At 38.2% G+C, this 12,498-nt stretch overlaps 1 protein-coding gene across 1 annotated transcript in view; it reads right to left on the reverse strand.

The window, feature by feature from the left end:
• SLC8A1 (solute carrier family 8 member A1) overlaps nt 1–12,498 on the reverse strand; it is a 354,154-nt gene that overhangs the window by 311,808 nt on the left and 29,848 nt on the right. The window contains exon 2 of the mRNA XM_079791812.1: nt 9,902–9,984. The gene's annotated coding sequence lies outside the window, so the exon portion shown is untranslated. The remainder of the gene's footprint in view (nt 1–9,901; nt 9,985–12,498) is intronic.

Consider the following 12,498-nt stretch of genomic DNA (forward strand, 5'->3'; position numbering starts at 1 on the left):
GAAGTGCCTACCTAATTCATAATAGATGATCAATAAATATGTTGAATAAATGATGCAAATTAATGGAACATGCTTCATTATAGGGCAGTCATTTAAAGGAAATTTTGAAGCAGATTTATTGGCTGAATTTTAAAATCAGGCAGCAAATAATGAGTGACTACTCTATTCAGAGCCATGAGTTAAGTTCTCTTGTGATTAAAAAATGAATTAGACACCATCTATGACCTCTTGGAATTAAGACTCATAGCTAGAATTAGATTGAAGATTTTTGAGCACATGAATGCTAAAGCCAATGTCTGCTTTATGAAGAAGGTGCAATTTGAAAAGTGTATGAAATATGTTAAAGTGCGCATGGTCAGAGATGAAGAAGAGACCATTGAGAAGGTGAGTACAATAATCTCACAGAAGACCCAAATAAGAGTACTCTAAGCAATGACCAGAGAAGAAAGGGAAGAATATATTTATTTTTCTCTTTGGCTCAATTCTTGGCTGAATGCCATTAACCCCCACCCCCAACCCCCTTAGGCCAGTATTTTAAAACATACTGAGTTTTCATTTTCAGGGGAATCATTCTGGATGGTTTCAATTGGAACACATATGCTTTCTATAAGGATCTTAGTATTCCAGGGTAAAAGTTTTCCTTTAAGAGTGGCAGACTAAAGTGGGTGGTGGTAGTCTGCTCAAGCAGGCAGGGAGAAAATTTCATCAGTGAGATGGCACATGGTGACAATAAAGAGTAGATGACCCTTGGTTGGTTTTATTATTGTGTTTAAATGCTCTACAGACCGAGCACCCACTTATTCTTTGCACCTTTGATAGACTTCTCCCACTGCCTGTCCCCTGGATGTGCAGCTGCCTATGTTTGTTGCTAATTCTCACATGAAGATACTTTTGCCATTGATTTTTTAGAGAGAGCGGAAGGGAGGGAGGGAGGGAGGGAGGGAAGGAGAGAGAGAGAGAGAGAGAGAGAGAGAGAGAGAGAGAGAGAGAGAGAGAGAGATTTATGTGAGAGACATCGTTGGTTGCCTCTCCCCGGGGGCAGGACCAAACCTGCAACCCAGGTACAAGCCTGTGACAGGAAATCCAACCTGGGACTATTTAGCTACACTGGCTAGGACTGCGGCTGCCTTTTAAATAGGTTATAGGAAGCTGATACTTTCTGATTTTTTTCGACAACATAGAGCTGACTTATGCCTAGAGAGCTTGTGAAAGATTCTTTCCGTCTACACCCACCCCACCACTCCACTAGTAAATCGCCAGACATTTAAATCCACTGTGTGCGAAAGGCAAATGGAGCCAAGTTTGATGAAGTATGGGCTTTCTCAAGAGCCTCTTGCTTCCCCTAACTACAGCTGCTTTTAATAGTATTTCAGAAATAATTAGAATCAGTGAAGGAAATCTGAATATAATTGTAACATTTTATCAAATCTTCTTGTCTTTCGATCATATATATATATTCAGAACAACATTTTACTGAAAGGCATTTAATTTGCTGGATAACAGATCGAAGGATAAAATCAATTGGTTTGATTTTTCACATGTCTTTCTGACATCTCTTGTGACACACCCTTAATCTGATACAAACTATAAACTGTGTTTTCATTATTAGGAGAAATCTACTGTTAATTTAACATTAACATGACTTGACATTGAGCTATATTTTTAAATCTAGCATATGCTAGGTATTTAGATGGTTAGGCCTTGGTTTGTAGGTGAAATTGTTATTTATTTTCTTTAAACCAATTTAATACATTTCATTAATTTATTGAAATTAAATAAGTTTAAATAAAGTTATTTAAATACATAAAATAAAATTTTATTTTTATATACACACTACTGTTTTAAAAAATGTCTGATCAATATCCTGACAAGTGTGGAAACTTTTTTTCCTTTTATCTGTGAGATAGCATCTCCTGATTAGAGCAGATAGCTTGAATTGGACTTGATTTTGGGTAGTTACCTGATAGCTATATAAACACAGATAAAAATAATTCACTCATTCACTCATTTATTGAGTATTTTTGAGTGACTGTGAAGTTAGGCATTAAGGGAATCATCAGTGAACACATGAGCAAATGGGGCTTTTATCTTGGGGAGGGAAAGTGATGCTAACCACACTGCATAATTTTCTAAAAGAGGGAGTTGATCTTTTTTAGGAGAGTCTGTAAAACTCAAAAAGTTGGCTGGGAACTGGCGAGGAAGAGCGGTGAGTGGACATTTTTACTCAGTTTAGTCCTGGACAGAAGAAGCTTCAGGTGCAAAGGCCCTGGGGTGAGAAGGAACAGTCAAGGAAACGAAAACAAAGTCAGAGGGTGTAAAGCACAGAAGTGAGAGGAAAGGGTGTTAGCAGGGGCTACAGGGTAGGCAGAGCTATGCAGAACTACAGGGCCTGGTCTTTTGGGCTTTTTCAAGATCAAGATAACATAGTGGTTTCATTCTGAGGACTTGCCTTAGTTTTCCTATGGAAAAATTTAGCCTTGCTTTTTCACTCTTCCTGCTTTCCTTGCTCACACATGGTTTACCAGAATTCCAAGTTTGGTATTTAGGGAGAGACTTAACAACTGGAAATTTGCAAATAAATTAAATCATATTTTCTAGATGTGATTTTATTTATCACAGTTGTGCCTTGTCAGGGTCTCCTGTGTGTAATTATTAGTAATCACTACAATGAGCACAATTGTGTGCTTTTCAGATTATATTGTGGAATCTCATTCTTTCTATGCCCACATATCTTCTAGACATGCCCTTCTGAATCACTCTCTTATAGGTAAGAAGAAATATTGCAACCTCAAGTGAACAAAAAAAGCACTGGAAAAATTCTCAAATGGAGGCAATGCATGCCATAACTAAAAGATTCCCACATTGCTACCTTTCTATTTGAAGTTGAAATTTCTGCTTTGTGGTATACAAACCGGCGATTACACTGTGTGCTACTCACTGTCAAGAGTTGTGAAAGGACAGTACTCAACTGGCTCCTCCTCTGAGGTCAAGAGAGGAGGCCTCTATAAGAATTGCTTTAAAGATTGTAAGAAGGAGAGAATGGCATCTGATTTTCCAGGTTAGCCTTCAGTTGAGTTCTGCATCATGTACTCCAGGAGGAGGGGAAAGACCTAAACTCCGGGATATATCGAGAAAAGATCATGCTCTGTTTTATTTGGAATTTAACAAGGCAGTACACCATCTTGGAAAATCAGTGCACTGATGGGAATGATGCTTGTTAGTCAGCACTCTAGCTGTTGCCTGCAGGGTGGTTGATGGGACAAGCATCTGACTGCTCCTTCATATCTTATAAAGTGGCCATACCTGTTTCATAAAATGAACAATGTGTTAATTTATTATAAAGTATTGGCATTTATTCTCCTTTTATATTATAATTAGAGCATTATGTAGAATTTTAAAAAATCTTCATGTAATGGGCTATATTATAATTATTTCAGAATAATGAAGATATTTCTACAGCATTTTGTTATAAAAAGGGGGAAATTGGATCTGAAGAAATTGATAACCTCCCCAACTTTGTAACATCCCAAGACTTGGAAATGTCTGCTGTGGCAAGGGCAGGATTTTGGGGGAGACATTTAAATAGATTACGAGGCTGTAATTTAACAACAACTAGAAACAAGTCAATTACAAAAATGAGGCTTTTTCAATAACTTAAATTGACTGAAAAATTTCTGGACTGATATGCCCCTCAGGGAGCCTCTTCCGGAAAGGAATTCCTCCAGACTCCACTGGGAACCTTCACAGGAAAAGGACTCTGGGTCCTCCCGGCAGCTTTTATCTCCAATTGGATAGTCAGCTGCCTGAAGAGTGGAAAGAATGTGTCGTTCCAGTTCTGCTACGAACTAGTGGTTGGTAAACTCACCACCACTCTGAGCCTTGCTTCCCTTGCAAATTGAGGATGCTAATAACTTTTCTGCTTCTTCCAACGTTGTTGTGAGAATCATTTGATGCAATAAGTTTAATGTCTTCAGTGATGAAAGGAAGTATGGTGCTGTACCTTCTTGTATTCGCAGGTCCTCAGACCAAGCTGGGCATAGAAGAATACCTACTGGTTCATGTTGATGGGTTGAATGTGTCCACGTTCCCCTGACCCTCAAGGAGCACAGATAGGGAAAGTTTTACTTAGTCTCTAAATTTCTAATAGATGATGCTTAATTTCTTTATTCCATGTATGGTATACCTGAAAACACTATTTATGATTACTTGGCATCATTAAGTCATTTATAAGTGGCCCAAGAGCATTAAATATAATAGGGTCTAGATATTGAGGGTAGTTAATCACATATCTTACAGGAACTGGTGATCTAAAAACAAAATATGCAGAAAAAGAAAGAAGCTGGATATGTTTTAAAGGGTGAATTAATTTGAGAGTGATGTCCCACGGGTGCACACGAGGGGAGCAGTTAATTAAATCCTTTGAAAGGAGTGGACTGGATCCCCATGGCTGGCGGAGCTGGTTGGAACACAGTGCTTATCATGACCCGTAGGGTATCTGACCCTCAAGAGGGTTGTTCAGTTTCAATTTTTTAGCTGTCCGAAGACTCCACTGTTAGCCACAAGCTGCCCCTTTGGAAAATGTCTCTTTGTGCACAGAGCTGATAGTGTGATAGCAGATTGATGCAAACCCAATCTCTAATAAAGAAACAACCCAGGGTGCTGCCACAGAGCATCGCCCTATAGATCACACAGTAGATTGCCCTCCTAATCACAGGTCAGCAGTGTGATGGTCAGCGTTGCCTCTGAAGCAGGTGTTCCCGGTATGGAGGGAAGGAGGCCAAAAGTCCACACGGCCAAAAGTCATTCACTTCTCTGAATTACCTTTCTCCCCTCAGTTAACAACATTTGTAGCTGCTGACTTTGTCTTCTTTTGCTTTTTTCCCCCCCTACAGAATAATGATGTGCTACCTCTTGCTCCTTTTAGAGACAATTTCTTCCTTAATTAAAGGTCATATAATATCTCTTTGTATTTGACAGTCACATAAATAACTTCTGTCCTTGTTATTCCCTTCAGAATGCTGTTCACATTAATTAAATCCTGATTAATTTCCACCTTTTCCCAAAGAAAAACCCATGGTGGTTTTATGTGACACTTGTCTTCACCAGTATGTTCACTATCTTTATCTATTACCTTCATGTTATTAAATGTTATGGCTATCACCTTTGTAATCTTCACAAGTAATTTTTATAACAAGATGGGATTAAAGGCTTTTCCACATGTGACCAGAGACTGTGCAACATCAATATAATTACTATTCTATGGCTATAACTTTAAGCACATTACTTTGGCTTCCTAGATCTCAGGTTGCTTATCAGCTTCCTAGATCTCAGGTTGATGCTTCTTATCACCTGGGAAATTGCTGATTTTATCCTAAACCAGGCTGCTGGAAGCTTTCCACTGAAGGTTTAGTTTCTCAAACAGAAACCTTTGCCATCGCTAATGTTCCGTGGTTCTTGGAGACGATACATATTATGCTATTTGATCTTCAGAACCACCCTCTGATAGAAGCACGGATAACCTTATTTTACAAGTGGCAGAAAAGCCCATGTTCACACAGCTACGAAGCCCCTAAGCTGGACCTGGGTCCAGCATTTTTTAACTCTAAAACCCATTCTTTGCCTGCATTTCCAGATAAGTCTCATTCACTACTTGTTTCTACCTTGAAATCTTATCTGGTAAGTCTTAGCCACACAGAGACCATCTCACTAAGTGCTCTGCCACCACATTTCTGTTGGAAGAGATTACCTTACCCGTCAGTGTCTAAACTGTCATGGCACCAGCACGGTTTCAGCTCCTGTGAAACAGGGACCTACGACTTCCCCCATCACCCTGTGTGCTGCGATGGTTGTACGTTATGAGCTAACCACACCAAATTGCTATTGCTGCCTAAAAATAATGCTTCTCCATCAGTCATATAGAGGAAATACACCCTTCATTAAAATAAGAAGTTACTGACCTCAGGCATCTGTCTGGAAATACCCTATTCGTACCCCACAAGGCAATAAAGTTGACAGGAAATCTGAAATGATTACTGCCATTACAAGAAGTTAAAACAGTTTTTGTTTTTAAATTACAAATAGTGAAAATCTCAGATAACTTTGGCAAGACCAGACATTTTTTAAATCAAAGCTTTAAAATATAAAACTTTAATATATGTGTTTCTATTACATGCTGGCAGATCTTAAAAAAAAAAAAAGAAATAAATTGTAAGATATTTATCCGGATACTAGAGGCCCAGTGCACAAATTCGTCCCTCGGCCTGGCCAATGATCGGGGGCGATTGGGGCTGATCGGGGCCAGCCGGCCAGGGGGGAGGGACCGCGGGAGGTTGGCTGTGGGAGTGCACTGACCAGCAGGGAACAGCTCCTGCATTTAGCGTCTGCCCCCTGGTGGGTCAGTGTGAGACATAGCGACCGATGCACTGGTCATTTGGTTGCTTAGGCTTTTATATATATATATAGATAATGCATCATCGAATAGGTGAAAAGGGTAGTGCATCAAGTATGTAGGAGAGAAAGAATTGGACTGAGACTGTGCACAAACTTGACCTATATCTAAACCAGGGGCATTATAAACATACTAAACGCTCGATGCACGAAATTCAAGTTCATGTAAATCATTATCTAAATAATCATTTCAGATTTCTTGTCAACTTTATTGCCTCGCAGCCATGGTGGCTTGCCTCGGCCCTCACAGCCCCAGCTTCGTCCAGAAGGTCATCTGGAAGGTCTTTCGGCTGTCCGGTCTAATTAGCATATTACACTTTTATTATTATAGATGGGTGTGAAAATAGAGGAAGCTAGGTGCTATGGAAAGCCAAGTGCTGTCAATGGTGACATTCTGACTTGCATATGACAAAGACATGTTCATTTTTACATGATAATCCTATAGTAAGCTTATGTGTGTTGTGTAAAAAAGCTAGACCTTGAATTGAAAGATCTGGACGCAAGCCTGACAACATCTATCAACATAACTCATAATCTCTGTGAGCCTCATAAATTGCTCCCTTTATAAAATGGAAATGAAGCATTCCATCCCACCTACCCCATGGTGTTAGGGAGGTTGCAGAAGAACATATATGAGAACATACTTGGTAAAATATGAAGCATTATATTAATATAAGGCTGAGTTTTTAGAATTATTTGTCAATTACACAAATATCTGTGTAATTATTTGTTACCCTATTAGGTGTTTCAAAGATGTGCAGTTCTCCAACAAATGTTTTTTGAGTGCCTACTATATACCAATCCTATTCTAGGTGTCACAGGTATAGCAGTAAACACAGTAAAACTTCCTGTGTACCTGCTATGTGACAAACACAATGATGGAATAGAATATACACACTGTTGTTGTGGAGCTTATGGCTTACTTAGATGTCAGCCTGGAGCCTGCCAAGTCTAAGGTGAATTATAATACAGCATAATACAGCTAAGATAATGCTTAGAGGAGACATGTAGCTCAGATCTGGGAGTCAGAAAGGCATCCTAAAGAAAGTACCACTCAAGCCAGAAAACAGAACACAGAATCAGGGGCAGGGTGGGTAATTTTCCCATTCTACTCTGCATTTTAGAGTACAGTGGTCCTGTCTGAGGGAGAGACGTAAGACATAAGGGATCTAGAAATCATAGCATATGGTAAATAAGGAAAGGACTGAAGATGTTTAGCCTGGAATACTAAAGACAAACATAATTACCTAATTATAAATAAATTAAATTCATTTGATGTGATTTCAGGTAGCAAATTTCTATCAATAGACAATACAAATCTTTCTAACATCCTTGTTCCCACCTTTTCTCTATTTCCTCTGGGAATATCCTTCCCTCAGTATTTAACTAGCCCTCCTAACCTCCATTCCAACATTCTTTATCCCTCTTCCCTGCTTTATTTTTCTCCACAGCACATAACACCTTCTGATACATATATATTTACTTACTTATTATTTATTAATCTGCCAAGTCTCAAAATAATATGTCATGTGAAAGCGGGGATTTTGTTTTGTTCATTGGTATATTTCAAGTTCCTAGAAGAATGTTTAGATCTAAATACTTATTGAAAAGATGAATGAGAGTTGTCCAGAACATAAAATAGGTTGCCTCATAGAGCAGTTTATTTCTATTATAGAAGGGCAATAGAACTGGGTGGACCTATAACCTCTTTTGTCCAATAAAAGGATACACACATCTAATGGCAAGAAACTCATTACCTCAAATAAGATGTGTAGACAACTCTGATCTTTTGTGTTTTCTTCTTACATTGGACCAAATCTGCAACTCTGAAAACTCTATTTAGTGATTCTAATTCTAATATGAGTTGGTATTCCATATTGACATAGACATAAACCCGTTTAGGATCAAAAACAAGCTAAAAATAGAACTTTTGCAAGTTATAGTCGGAGTGTTAACATGAAAGTAATTTACATTATCTAGGACATTTCATTTAGGATTATTCCCTCTGCTGTCTTTTCTGTCATGCACATGATGAGACTGTTTTCCTGCAAGCCTGGTTTCATTGGCTCCCTTTATCCTTTGTCAGGACAACTGCTCTCCAGTCACCTGATTTTAAATATGGATCCTGGCCTGGGGCCAATGTTATCAGGAAATGATACACTGAGGACAAACAGATTTTCTTTTCCTTAATTACCGATCTTCACAACATGCAGTCTCTCTTTCCTTCTTTGGGGCATGTATATATGTAGTATGCACAAAGTTGCCTTATCACATAGTTACTGAATAGAGTATCAGAGGGGAAATTTACTTTTGAACAAAACATATGTGATTTCTCAGAAAACGATACTATCTCAGTGACAACATTAAATTTATCTTTTAATTTCTAATTACATTGAAATACCAATACTTCTTACATTTTTATTGTTAGCTTACCTCCCCCCCCCCCACGGTTCATGCTAATAGTTGGGTATTAGTCTCAGTAATGATTATAATGGTAGCTAACATTTCTATATTAACTATCATAGGAGCTAACATTTATGATATATGCCTAGCACTCTTCTTGATATTTCATAAGCATGAAGTTATTTAATCTTTTACCAGCCCTTTGATTTAGGTACTAATACTGCCAATAATTCAGAGTTAAATAGAAGCTGAAGGATAGAAGGGTTGAGTAAATTTAGTCAGTTTGGTTTGGGAAGCCTGCGCTCATGGCTACAATGCTAGACCTTAAAACTTTCTCTGGGTTTCCATTTGAATATATGTTTGCAAAGCGTTGGGTAACTATATATGCAAATAAGCTAAAATAATTGTCTCGGTCTATACTAAAAACCTTTATGGACAGAGAAAGACATGGTAGATGCCAGAAAGAAAATTATTATTTTCTTGGAGTCCTAAGAAATGTATTTAACTAGAGTGGTCAAGGTTAAAATATATGTTCCTGTTTTATTGTCTTAAATTTAAGTTATAAACATTTATTTAGGAAGCTATTTGTTGATATTTAGTGTCTGAGAGCAGCAGTTCTCAAACTATGTGGATCCCATTATACTTTTTAAAATTAGTGAGGATTCAAAAGAACTTTTGCTTGTATGGGTTAGACTTATAGACATTTGTTGCATTAGAAATTAAAACTAAGAATTTATTAAGTATTTAATTAATTCAACAAAAATAACAATAATATACCCATTACATGTTAACAAAATATATTTTTATAAAAATAGCTACATTTTCCAAAACAAAAATTAAGTGAGAAAAATTATCTTGTTTTCCATATTTGCAAATATTTCAAATATTTGGCTTAAGAGAAGACAGTTGGATTTTCATATGTGTTTTCCCATTCAATCTGTGGTAATATCACACACCTTGCAGCCTCTGGAAAACTCCAGTGTACACTTGTGAGAAAATTAGAATGAAAAAGTCAAATAACATATTCATATTTTGTGAAAATATCACTAACCTTATAGACCTCCTGAAAGAGTCGTTGAGGTGATCAGGGGTCCCCAGGTCACACTTTGAGAACCGCTGTCTTAGACTGATCAACTGGGAGAAAAACAAAATAAACCTTAGTGTTTTTTAAAGATAATTACATATGCCATAGGTTCTCCTATTTCAGTTCCGTTTCCCTTTAGAACATTACAGTCTGTGATGCTTCAGAATTTTTAAAGAGTTTGGGAGAATTTCTCTCCTTGAAGAACTTTTCTTCTATTCAAAATATAGTCAACAAACTTAACATATTCCCAGACTTTTTTTTTTTTTATCTCTAATAACTTTTGTTTCAAAGCATGGAAACAAGTAAGTAATGAGAAATTAAAAGTATTATTCACAAGTTAATTACAACATTTTGAGTTTATTTGTGGAATATTTCAATTTTTTTTATGCAAGTGTAAGTTTCTCTTTCAAGAACTATAACTTTTCTTATTCACCTATTCCTCATATCACCCACTTTGCAACAACCCATTTTCACTTGTCTTCATCAAAGGGGATACCATAAAACTCTGGGCTTGATCTGTAAAGCAGATTATTGTCTCAGTTTCCCAGGGCCACCAGGCATTGTTGTCCAGACCTCATTGCCTGACTACATTGGCAAAGAGGCCGAGTTCTAGCCCTAGCCGGTTTGGCTCACTGGATAGAGCATCGGCCTGCGGTCTGAAGGGTCCCAGGTTCGATTCCGGTCAAGGGCATGTACCTTGGTTGCAGGCACATACCCAATAGGGGGTGTGAGGAGGCAACTGATCAATGTTTCTCTCTCATCGATGTTTCTAACTCTCTATCCCTCTCCCTCCTCTCTGTAAAAAATCAATAAAATATTTTTAAAAAAAAGGCTGAGTTCTTGATACCTTCTAGAGCCAATTTATTCATTTAGGGAAAGAGAAATAAAGTCTTGGCCTTATGAAACTGGCTTTCAGCTGGGGAAGACTGAAAATAAACAAAGATATACTCTAATGTTAGGTAGTAATGATCTCTAGAAAAAAGTTAACCAAGTTGTGGGATAGAGAATGACAAAGAAGGGGTTTCGATAAGGTGGTGAGGGAAGGCCCCCCTTAGCAGGCAACATTTGCCCAGAGCTCTGAAAAGGAGCCGCCTATAAGGGAGAAGCCTATATCTGAGGCAAGAGCAGTCCTGGTAGAGGCCATAGAAAATGCTAATTCCCTAAGGTGAGAAGAAACTTGGCTTATTTGCAGTTGAGGAAACAGCAGGAGCCAGTGTGGCTGGAGCCAAATGAACAAGTGGTAGAGATATAAGAACTGAGAGGTTGTTACAATTTATTCTAGGAGTGCCAGAGGCTACTTGAAAGTTTTGAGTAGAAGAGTGTCATGTTTAAAGAGGATCCCTCGGAGTACACTTCCATCAGCCTAGGGGCACGATGAAAGCTGAGAGACCAGTAGGTAGAGAGTTGCAAGTTGCTTTCACTGGGATCATTTTGAATGGTCGCGGCCACAGCATTAGCTAATGGGTCAAAAATGGGATATATGAAAGAGAAAGTCACCGAGGAGTGGGTTTTTCTACTGAGCAATTGGGTGGGCGTACTTGCCATTTACTAAGACAGGGAATCCAGGGGACAGAAATGGAATGTTTTGTTTTGAATGTATTAAGTTTGAGATGCCTAGTACAGTGGTCGGCAAACTCATTAGTCAACAGAGCCAAATATCAACAGTACAACGATTGAAATTTCTTTTGAGAGCCAAATTTTTTAAACTTAAACTTCTTCTAATGCCACTTCTTCAAAATAGACTCGCCCAGGCCGTGGTATTTTGTGGAAGAGCCACACTCAAGGGGCCAAAGAGCTGCATGTGGCTCACGAGCCGCCGTTTGCCGACCACGGGTCTAGTAGATATCCAAGTAGGGATACTGACTTCTCAGTTAAACATATGAGTTTGGAACTGAGCGTTGTAGCTTGAGATAAAAATTTGAGCTTTACTGGCACAGGGATGTTCATTAAAAGCTTATTTCCTCAAAAAGTTAAAAATGGAACTTCTATTTGATCCAGCAATCCCACTTTTGGGAATATATCCTAAAAAAAACAAAATACCAATCAGGAAGAATATATGCACCCCTATGTTTATAACAGCATTATTTACAATAGCTAGGATTTGAAAACAGTCCAAGTGCCCATTAGTAGATGAATGGATAAAAACGCTGTGGGACATTTACACTATGAAATACTATGCAGCTGTAAAAAAGAGGGACCCCTTACCCTTTGGGACAGCATAGATGGACCTGGAAAATATTATACGAAGCAAAATAAGCCAATCTGAGAAAGACAAATATCACATGATCCCACTTATTTGTGGAATCTAATGAGCAAAAGGAATTGACCAAAAAAATAAGACCCAAAGCATGGAGGCATGGAACAGACTGACATACCTCAATGTGGGTTTGGGGGGACAAGAAGAGATAAACCGAAAACTTATATACTTATATGCATAGCCCATGGACACTGGCAATAGGTTAGTGAAGTCTTAGGAGTGTGTGAGTAGGGGCTGAGAGGAGGGGACTAAAAGTGGGCGAAGTGGGAGATATTTATAATATTATCAACAATAAAAATATATTAAA

Source organism: Cnephaeus nilssonii, assembly GCF_951640355.1.
Source record: "Cnephaeus nilssonii genome assembly, chromosome: 15".
In the NCBI taxonomy this organism is placed as follows: domain Eukaryota; kingdom Metazoa; phylum Chordata; class Mammalia; order Chiroptera; family Vespertilionidae; genus Cnephaeus; species Cnephaeus nilssonii.